Source organism: Gossypium arboreum, chromosome 5 (assembly GCF_025698485.1).
Source record: "Gossypium arboreum isolate Shixiya-1 chromosome 5, ASM2569848v2, whole genome shotgun sequence".
Taxonomy (NCBI): Eukaryota; Viridiplantae; Streptophyta; class Magnoliopsida; order Malvales; family Malvaceae; genus Gossypium; species Gossypium arboreum.
In genome coordinates this window covers 91458843-91471223 of record NC_069074.1, presented here as the reverse complement: position 1 = coordinate 91471223, position 12381 = coordinate 91458843, and positions in this window count along the sequence as shown.

The following is a 12381-nucleotide window of genomic DNA, read 5'->3' as shown; positions in this document are numbered from 1 at the left end:
AATTTGGAAAAAAAAAATTCAAACCTCAATATGAGAAAAATTGCTAACTTAAGGTCCTAATATGGAAATAATTGTTAAGTTGAAGTCTCGAAAAGTGTATTAAACCTTTTTGGGAAGTATGTGGAGATGACCCAGCAACTTCAATTGTTGAGTTTCTTACATATATTTAAAAAAATATAGCTGACATTCCAAGAAAAATAGTGTTTTGAATTTTAAATTGGATTAATCCACATTTTATCCCTAAATGAAACATTTTTTTCAAGTTAGTCCTTGAATCCGGCAATTGTTCGAGGCTTAAATTTTTGTTGGTATAAGTTAATCCTTGAACTCGACAATTGTTCTTATTTCGGGTATAAATTTTTTTGGTTAAAAAATGCCATAAGTCCCTACACTCTTCATAAATTTAGATTTAGTCTTTGTACTTTTATTTCTAGAAATTTATTTCATCTACTTTTCAAATTTCAAATTTCAAACTTCAAATCCAACTGTTAACACTGTTAAAATCAGCTTGTTAAATTCAAATTCATTACAACGTGGCATATTTTTAATTACATTACTATCAGGTGAGTATTTTTTTATTTCAAAATGTCACACCAACACATCAAATAAAGACAATTTAATAGTATAAACAATTGAAAATAAATAAACTAAATTCCTAGAAATAAAAGTACAGGAACTAACTCCAAATCTGTGAACAACGCTAGGACCTATAATATATTTTAACCACTTTTTTTGGTCCAAGTTAGTCTTTAAAAAAAGTTGAACTAAAAACAATTTAGATCCTAATGTGAGTACAGTTGTCAATTTAAGTACTAACTTGAAAAAAATTATACTCGAACGTGATAATAATTATCATGTTTAGAGATTAACCCGGATAAAAAAATGCATTAGCCCTTTTAAAGTATTTTATTTGTTTGATTTGGTCCAGTCCAGAGTCTAAATAAGGGTTGGTAGTACAATATTTGAATCCTAGTTGTAAATTCATTTGACATTTTAACGATTCCCCTAGTGTTGGTGCTGGTGCTGGTGCTAGTGCTAGTTGTGTTTGATTCTTCAATAATGCACTCTAAAATATAAATGATTTTTTTTCTATTTTTGGACAAAGAAACAAAGTTGATTTTCATGTTTGATTTGATTTATTATAGGAAATTGTTAAGTTTTGTTGGGCACATTTATTATTATTTTTATTTCACTATTAATCGTTTTTATTATATCTGCTCGTTTTTATTATATCTGCTCTTTTTTATTTAATGTGTAAAACTATTTATAGTCCTTCCTAAGCCCTAAAATTGGAAGATAATGTATTTTAACGTACTTGAACCTAAGTCCTCTTGGATTAACAACAATATTAATGCTAATCGAGTTAAGGCTCAATCGGCTATTTTTTAAGTTCTTTATTAACAAAGAAAGTTTACACGTATGATAAAGTAATATTTCCACATTAATCACTTAAATTAAAAATGGTTAAATCAGTAAGGTTTAATTTTGTTATTAGTCCCTATATTTTTGAATTTTGAAATTTCATTCTTGACTAGAATAGTAACGTTAAATTCATTAACTAAAATGATATGACTTTTTGTGAATTAACATTACACGTATAATAATATATTTATCATATAACATTTGAAAATAAAATTTTAATTTAATGAATTTAATGATAATTTAATTAAGATTAAAATTTTAAAATATAAAAATAAAAATACAAATTTAGAGTACAAGCAATATATGAACAACTTACACATAATGTAGGGATATTTTAACCATTAAATAATTGTAAATAAACTCTCTCTCTTTATTTTTTTACTTGAAATTATGTAAAAAATAATCATTTTAGTCATCTATTTAATTTTTGTATTTCCTTTTAAATTTGCTTCTTTGTCAAATCAACCCAAAATGAATAAAAAAGTTAACGTTTTTTAACTTTCTTGACGTTGTATATATATAAATTGTCACGTGGATGATATGTCAAGATCTAATTAATTTTTAAAAATTTAAAATTCAAAAAATGTAAAAGCAATTTTTAAAAATATAAAATCATTAAAAAATATTTTTAAAATTTTTAAAAATTAATTAAATGCTGACATGTCATCTACGGGGCTTTCCACATATATTCCACATCAACAAAGTTAACAAAGGTGAACTTTTCCATCTATTTTAAGGTGATTTGACAAAAAATGCAAGTTCAAAAACTAAAAGAGATGGAAAATTAATGAAAAACTGTCATTATGCCTAAATTTAACCATGGTAATTTTGAAAGTTAAAATTTAAAATGAATGTATATTAAATTATGATACACTCACGACGTGAGAGAAAAAAGTGTAACAATATATTTAATAAAAGTTCATACAAAAATTAAATAATATTGCGGTTGAAATGGTAAAGTTAAATGTTTAAAATTCATTGCGACATAAGTTCAAATCTTATTATGATTTAGTTTTTCTATTTATTTATAAAATATAAAAAAAAGGTAAACACCCTTAAAATAATATTATTGACTTTGTACATATAAGGGTTTTTTAGTAATTTTTCAATTACGACGATGCTTCTGTGACTCGTGACATCTATTCTGTCGATGAGTTAATATAAATATAAATAAATTAAATCTTTAAATTAAATATAATACCAAATTAAGTTAAAAATTAAGAGAGGAGATGAGGAAAGCTTCAGACAAGACAAAAACTGAATGTGAAACAAAATGACATGTTCTAAGAAACAAAGTACCTTAGAGGAGAATATTAGGCTGTCAAAATAAGATAAAAGTAAAAAGTAAAACCTATGACATAGTTTTTATTAGTCTTTGTATTTTAATTTGGTCAATTTTAGTCATTATATTTTTTAAAATTTAAAACTTCAGTCCTCACCAAATTAATAATAATTGTTCAACACATTAAGTTCTGTTATTTCCAAAATCTGATGGGCAGACATATTATTATATGTCTAATACCATGTTAGCTTGTTATTTTCACATAGTACTTACTAAAAATCCAATTAATGGATTAACGACTGTCATATGAAAATTTAAAATTTGAAAAAGAATAGGGACTTGAAATGATTCAATTAGGGAATATATATACTAAATCTACAAATGTATGTTCGGTATAGAACTAGTAATTGACTTTAACCAAACGAATTTACTTGCTACTATTTGAGTTAGGAGTAAAATTTTAAAATTAAAAAAGTACAAGGATTAAAATCGACCAGATTGAAAAGTATAGGACTAAAATTGATCAAATTAAAATATCGAGACTAAACCCAGAACTTTTACGGATTATAGGAACTAGTAGGAAAATTTAACCAACTTGAAAAATCAAAACATATGTGGTTTGGACCATTATCATTCCAACACAACATTTTCCAAACATTCATGAAGGGATATGGGTGAACACGTGACAAGAACATGAGTTCAATAATGGATTCTTTTAGGTTCTTCAAAAGAGTTAAAGAAGCTAGGCCTAGGCTAGGATTCAATTTAAAGTTTTGGTGATTGGTCGCATTATTGATTTTTAATTTATTTGTCATTATTTAAAATTAAAAAAATTATTTAATTCGATTCAATCGATCTGTATCTATTTACGAATTAATTAATTTTTTACTTCTCTAAATTAATATTTCGACTAAATTTTTTATTCAACTATCTAAACTATCAATTTGATTCGATTTAAACAATATTGATGATTGTCGAAACTTGTAAATAATGGCAAATATATGGATAGCATTGATGCTAGGACCCAATTCCAGCACACAATATTTTGGATCTGTTCATGGTTGTTTATGCATGCATGTGTATATACTCCACCATGGTAAAAACTTTTGCAACAAATAATTATCATTATTAGTAAAGTTTGCTTTTAATGTCTATTTTTAGTGTAATTTTGCTCTTAATTCTTTTCTTAAAATTACTTTTGCCCTTAATTTTTAAAATTTAGATGATTATTTTTAACAACAAGCTATTTGGGTTATTAAAATTTTAATAATATTGATACGACAGTTTATATGGTAATTTAGGTGTATTTCATAAAATTTTTAAAAAATATTAAAAATTTCAAAAAAACTCATGTCAACAATAAAGTATGCGTGCGCTTCCATGCAAATTGCCACATTAGTGTCCCTAAATTTTTAATAATTCAATCAGTTTTTCTATTTAGAAAAAGAAAAGAGAGAAAGCAATTAAACTAAAATTTAAAGGTTAATGACCAAAGTAATAAAAAGAATTTATGATTGAAGTAACCAAAAAAGTAAAACTTAGATGCTAAATTTATCATTATACTTTCTTTTTTACACAAAGAGATAAAACACCGAGTTTAAGCGAAAATATGGCCAAGCCGTACCCAAGCATGCAGGAAGTAATGAACTCCAAGAGAGCATGAGTATGCCATAGAAGCTAAACAGTCATTAACTTTTTAACTTCCTAAGGTAGATATAGAAGGCCAATAATAGAACGAAGAACAACATAGTGATGTTGTGCTGCCAACCTGTTTTAAACCAGTTACTTTGCAGCTAAACTATTGGGTTCAAGCACAATACGTCGCAAACCCAATTTTAATGTAGCCTCAAGGCTGCTCAAAATACCCTACTTCAAAAACAGAATATCATCCAATATACCTATAGAACCCTGAAATCTAGGTGCCTAGGTAATTTTTGCCTCATTGGTAACTTTATCCAAGTTACTTCTTAAGTTTTTTTTGTCTAAGTTAGTACTCGAAATTGGTGAAAACGCCTTCGATTTATACTTGAAAAGCAATTTTGTTTTAATTGTTGTTGCAACAAAATTGAACAAGATTGATTAAATGCGAAGTAAAGCTAGAAGCAAATTAAGGAGTAAAGTAAGGAGAGAATTAATATACGCTATTTGTTAACATAGTTTGGATTCATCAATCTTACTCTGGAACCTCGCTTAGTGAATGATTTTATTAAAAAAAAAAATCCAAATCACCTATTGGCTTAAGCCTCAACACCGATCCCAATTGTCACAAATTGCTCACCAAAATACCTCACAATACAATCAATAATACTCTCCTATAAAAACTAAAAGAGTGTCACAAACTTACCCAATGGAATAGCAAAATACTCAAAACTACACATAAAGTGACACCATAAGCAACCTATTTATAAGCTGATACAAGAGTTCATCGAAAAGAGTTTTGATACACTTCAAATTCCTATTTAAAGTTGAAATTATCTTGAGTATTTATCATATAATATCCTTCATAAACAAGTCTTCCAACATCTTCAAAACTGTCTCAAGAGATAATGATACGGATAAGGATGAACATCTTCAACACTTTAAACTTCACTTCTTTTCCAAGTAAATAGAATGAAAGATAATCTCATTAATTTCATCTTGAATGCCCATAGTTATTCATTTGCTGCGATAACGAGATTAAATTAAAAGTTAAAATATTATATCTGGTGCTATAAGTGTAGTATTTTCCTCTATATACACTTGTAATTTTTTCGAATATATTGGTTTAATAAAATTATTCATGATTTACATTAATGCCATTTGTATATTGTCTTGACATGGTTTTTGCATGCAACACAAAATAAAAGTAAATATTGGCTCATTGGTTATCTAATGTTTAAACTAATACTAAGTGATATTACATGGTCGGATCGTAATACAGAAAGATAACTTGTATTAGTAGATGAACCTAAACATGCCCTTAGTCTAATCGGAAATAATAGGAAATGAGCAAACCGATTGAAAGACTAATATGTCGTCTATTAAATCCAATTGAGGAGATGATTTTTCTTGAGCATCGGGCCAGATGACTCCGAGAAAATAGAGACATAGATATGACTAATTAGACTAACAGTACATCAGATTGGACCCAGTAAGAATAAATCCTGAATTCGTTTATGGATTTATTCACTTGTGACGTTTAAAGTTTGGCATACCTTATTCTTGAGTGGATAACAAACTATGTATGCATGACTCGTATACTTTGATGTAAGTAAAAGCCTAAGTTTAAATATATAAGGAATCAAAAGTTTGTGAGTTGGTATACAACTTCTACAATATATAGCATCATTCATAATAGTGAAGTTTATAACCCAAGACACAGGTAAATGATATCCTCTCTTTGGCATTACATGATAGATGAAAAGTAAACGTGGTAATGTGTTGTTCGTCTTTTTGATGAATGACTTCATTACTATTTGATAGTAATTGACTTTTCATGGAGGAAGATGTAATTTACCATGATATAAAATATAATCATATTGGGAGAGCGAAATTATCCTAAAGAGATTAAGAATATCCTATGAGAGTAACACACTTATGACAAGGTCATTGAATGAGCATTGATTGAGTTACTTTTGTAATGATACGTGAATAAAATGAAAGATAATCTAATTAATCCCATTTTGAACATCCATATTTTTTTCATTTGCTGCATAAAAAAATACGTCTTTCTAAATTATCAATTAAAGAACTATCCTAATTATTAATTTCTATAAGTTGATGTATAGAAGTTTTTTTTTTAATTTATAGGTGAGATTAAAGGACTTATAAATATTTTTAATTGATATTTACGAAAGTAAAAATATATAAATTAGATAGATAAGGATGTCTATAACTTCTCTTGTGGAGTTAAAAAATTTCACCACCTATTATTTATTAAAGGGTAAACTATAGGAGAGGTCACCCAATTATGGTTTTTTTTTTGTCACCTAACTAGTGGCGGAGCTAGAAAATATTTTTTGGAGGGGGCCGAAATTAAATTGTATATTTTTACGATCGTGCAAATATAATTTCATTATTTTAATAGCTTATATATTTATAACTTTTAAAGGCTTAAATTAAATTTTATCATTTTTGAAGGACCAAAATGTAATTTTACAATTATTAATTTAAAATTTTATAAATTATAAAGGGCGTAAATTAAAATTTTACCATTTTAAAGGGCTATAATATATATACAAAGGAGAAATTGCACAAATCTTAAACCTTGGGGGCCCTACTTATATTTTGGGGGCATAGTATATTTACTAAGGACAAAATTGAAAAAAAAATTAAAGTTTGGGGGCATCCTTGGGCCTCTACTTAGCTCTGCCGCCAACTATGAAAAGTTACAAAATTGACATCTAATTATTTAATAGTTATTTTTTTATCACCACTTAGCTAACGTAAAAATAGAAACACCTAAAATCTAAGATAGTTAGTGATAAAAAGACAAATTAAATAGTCAAGTGACCATTTTTATAATGTTTCATAATTGGATGATCAAAACATAAATTACCCTTTATTAAATTATAAAAGTAAAAGATAATAGGGTTTGGATAAGAGAAGCTTTGAGATTTCAATTTAAATACCCATTATATGCAGCATCATATCATCATCATCATCATAATAATTATTAAATAATAATCAGAAGTGTAAGATCATTATTTGTAATTTTGACATTGGCAAGAAGCCTCATTAAATTGTCTTACATATGTTTTAAAGGCAGATAAAATGTCAATCATATCAAAGCTTGGAAAGGGAATTAGGACCTGCCATTGAGTGTGTTTCTTTTATTAGGTAGTGATATCAAATGAACCACAAGTTATTCACTAATTAATGATTTTTTTTTTAATTTTAATTCGGTTGTGAAAATATTCGGAATTTTTTAGGTTAATATAATGTTTAATATTATCTATAATTCATTTCAATTCTTAAATAGGATGATCTTAAATAAGAGAATAAATGTGTTTCAGCACGCTTGAATCCACGTCTTTATGTACTGAAAATAATACCAATACTAATAAAGTTGATACTCAATTCGCTCACTAATTAATGATTTTAAAACTTTGATAATATAGCCAAACTACTACTTCTTCATTAAGAGTTGTTTATAAGGTAATACAAACTATTTATTGTGCAAGTTAATTGACCCTAAACCATTTTGATTTAGCAACTGAAAGCTATGATTGAACTATGAAGATTATGCAATGACATGATGAGTTTTAGCTAAAAGGAAATTAAGGTTAAAATATCTTATTAGTCCCTGTACTTTTACAGAATTTAAATTTAAAAGAGCTTAATCAACATGTCAAATTAACAATTTTTCATAGAAAATATTTATGATTTTAATGATTAGACCGAGATTTTTAATTAAATAATAAAATAGAAAGATTTTAAATTTTAAATTTTAAATACAAAAATTAAATCTCAAATTTTATCAAAATATAAAGACTAATACTTTATTTTAACCAAATAAACTTATTATAAATGATTGTCTAAAAATTGAATCGAAGATTAAATCAATTTATATTATATTGAATCACTTATATAATTAATAGTTAATTTAATCAATCAATCCAATTCAATATTATTATTATTATTATTATATCTTTTGAGTAGGGACAACCTTCTTTGTGGTGGTAAGCTAAAAGTATGAAACATACATGCATGATTAATTGAGAAGGAAAGGTACCTTTTAAATTTTTTTCTTGATGGAAACATTCTTTCTTTTAATTTTATTTTGGTGCAACAACAGGATTGAAACCTATTAACTATCAAATTATTACAACTCCCAATTCCCTTCATGCATATTGTATAACATAATGTTTTTAAAATCGGATTGATAGTTAAATTGATCAGTTTATTGATTTTCAGTTTGAATAATTTAATTGGTCTATTTGGTTTAAAGTAAATAAATTATTTAAAATAAAAAATTATAAAAATTATAAAATCTAATTCTATCAATTTTTTAACTCAAGTCAACTGATTTGTACCTGTTTGTGAATCAATCAATTTTTTATCACTTTCTAAACTAATACCTCGATATGTTCTTAATCCAACCGAATGATCTAGTCTAATTCAAACATCACTTACTTCAAGCTGACAAAAAAAAATTGATCTAAAATAGACTATACCTGGTTTAGCTGGCCATCAAGTTTGCAACAAAATTTTGCTTCACAAAAATCCACATGTAACACAATAATTGCCTTGTCAGTTTCAAGAATTATTAGGGTTGGAAAAAAAAAATCAAGAAATCTAAAACTGATCTGAATAATTAAGGGTGTTTAAATGGTTAGTTTAGTTATTACTCAAATCAATTATTATTAATTGAATTATTTGAAATGTAAAAATTTTAACTGTTAATCGAATCGATTTTTTAAATATATTAACCGAATTGAAATATTTCGGTTAACCAAATTAACTAAAATTTTAATAAGTATAAAATATATAAAAATACATTGTTAATGTTCATTTTTAATAGTTTAAAAATATATTATATATAATATATATTATTTATTTCGATTAATATAAAAATAATAGTCCGAAAATACATTGTCAATATAAAAATATATTATATAAATTATATATATTTATTTCGTTTAATTACCTGATTTCAAATTGAATTAACCGATAATCGAAATTTCAAAAAATCATTAATTGACTTCGACCGAACTAAATTTGGCCATCGACCGATTAACCGAATTAGATCAATTCAGTTGATCAATTCGGTTTTAACCAAACTATGAACACCCCTATGAATAAGTAGTGTTTAATTGTATAACATGTTTTTGAGATCGGATTAATGGTTAAATTGGTCAATTTATTAATTTTCGGTTTGAATAATTTAATTGGTCTATTCGGTTCAAAGTAGAGCTGATCATGGGCTGGGCCCATGATCACCTCTAGTTCAAAGTAAATAAATTCTTTAAAATAAAAAAAAAATTAAAATCTGGTTCTACCAATTTTTTTAACTCGATTCAATTGATCTGTACCTGTTTGTGAGTCAAACAATTTTTTATCACTCTCCAAATTAATACCTCGACATGTTCCTAATCCAACCGACTGATCTAGTCTAATTCAAACATCACTTATTTCAAGTTCACAAAGAAAAATTGATCTAAAATAGACTATACCTAGATTATTAGACAAGCTGGCCATCAAGTTTGCAACAAAATTTTGCTTCACAAAATTGTGATTGATTTTCACCTCCACATGTACACAATAATTGCCTTGTTAGTTTCATGAATTATTAGGGTTGGAAAAAAAAAATCAACAAATCTAAAATCGATTTGAATAAATAGGGGTGCTCAAATGATCGGTTTGGTTATTAATCAAATTACTTGAAATATAAAAGTCTTTAACCGTTAGTCGAATTAATTTTTTTTCAAATACATTAACCGAACCGAAATATTTCGGTTAACCGAATTAACTAAATTTTTTTGTCTTTTAGTTAAAATAAGTATAAAACATATAAAACATATATTGTTAATGTTCATTTTTAATAGTTTAAAAATATATTATATATAATATATATTATTTATTTCGATTAATATAAAAATAGTTCAAAAATACATTGCTAATATAAAAATATATTATATATGTTATATATATTTATTTCGGTTAATTACCCGATTTCAAATCAAATTAACCGATAATCAAAATTTTAAAAAATCATTAACCGACCTCCAACCGAACTAAATTCAGCTATCGACTAATTAACCGAATTAGATCGATTTAGTCGATCAATTCAATTTTAATCAAACTATGAACACCCCTATGAATAAGTAGTATTTAAATGGTTTAAATGTTTATAATTTAAAAAGCATAATTATTCTCTAATTGGTACAATCAACTAGGGTTTGATCTCTAATTTTTCTAGCTTTAATTATGTTTATGGGTTACAATGCACTAACATACATTTATATCATCAATTCAAGCAAGCAATAATACATTCACTCTCAACACATTAAATATTGTTGAGTGTGCCTCGCATTTTGTCCGAAATAGAGTTGACGTCCCAACAACGTGACAAGTGACATCCCTACAAGCCGATAGCGATGTCACGACACGGCAACGTGTTCCCTACTCAACCGGTTTCTTCTCCTGGCCCTAGTTTAACTCTATTATCTTTTCTTAGTTAAACTCTAATAACTTTAAGATATTCTAATGAAATTAAGTTGCGAATTTTAGCCTAAAAATAGAGTTTTTAGCAATCCTAGAGATTTTGGTTCGACAACAAAATTATTAGAGTTTGTGGGAGTTTCGGGTTCGAGTTTGTTTGTTTCTCTATCTTGTACTCAATTTTGATTTTTTTTTTTGTGCCCATTTTAGAGAGGTTTTTCTACGTAAATATTTATATCCAATTTTCTCGTTTTTCATTCGTGTTAGTTGCTTACTTCAGGTTTAACCCTACAAATATCTAATCACATTATCAATTTACACCACTAATGGCTAAGCATAGCTACTTCAAACTACAAAAGTGCTCCACAAATTTATAAAAGCTAAAAATGAAGTGAAAATTTTCTTCTCTCTTTGATTTGCAATTGACAAGAAGTATGTATAAGTCCTCTTTTGAATTTAGAAAACGACCAAATTGTCTTTCATTAATCGAGAAATTTCACACAACCGTCGCGATGCAAATCCTTATTCGTCGCGACGTTGTCGTAATTTCTTATAATTTGTTGAGTTCTTCAAACTCGATAAGCAAATTCGCAATGTTCTACTTGCTACTAACTCTTTTCAACCTATACATTAGGCTCAAATGAGATTAAAACATCCTAAACACTAAAAACAACTAAAATTAACTAAAAATAGAAAAATTAACAATTAAATTCTAAAACATAAAAAACAACATAAACATAGCAATTCTACTTGAAAGCAAGCACTAACCCAGAGTGCAATTAATCCAAATAATATAGCAAATAAGATGCTGTCATGGCCTACCAATTCTTTCTTTTAAAATTTTAATCTATATTACTTGTGAAGAAAAATATAATCTTTATTTATTTAACTCATGGAATAAGTTATTAGACATTAATTCTTTTGGCCGATTGAGTCTTAGCTCAATTGGCATCAGTATTACTATCAACGCAGGAGGTATGAGTTCGAGTGCATTGAAACGAATTATCTTCCTAATTAAGGGTTGGGGAGGAGCTATGAGTAGTTCTAGATATTGTATCAAAAAGAGAACACATAAATTCTTTAGATAAAACAATACTAAATACACAATTCTTTAGATAAAACAATACTAAATACACGATAGTTATTTATCATGGTTTTATCATTAATTATGAGTTAGTGTAGAGTTGATTTGTGGCATCTACTCAATGAACAACATTATTAATATATACAAGTTACGGAGATAATAAATAGTACATATTAAAATCAAAATGTATAAAATACATTAAGAAAAAAGTTTTAGTTGAGTGGTAAATTTAAAGTTTTAATAATTTACTTGGCACGGGTTCAAGTCCCATCGTATGTATATTTTTTAACTGGTTTTGCTAAAATGAAAAGACTAAAATACCCTTGACTAATATAATTTTTTTTAATTACGAAAGGACATTTCCGTAATTTTTTGACTGAGTTGGTGGCTACGTTGAGGGTGACACCAATTTAGCCAGGGGCTTAATAAATAGTAAGTATGGATATACAAC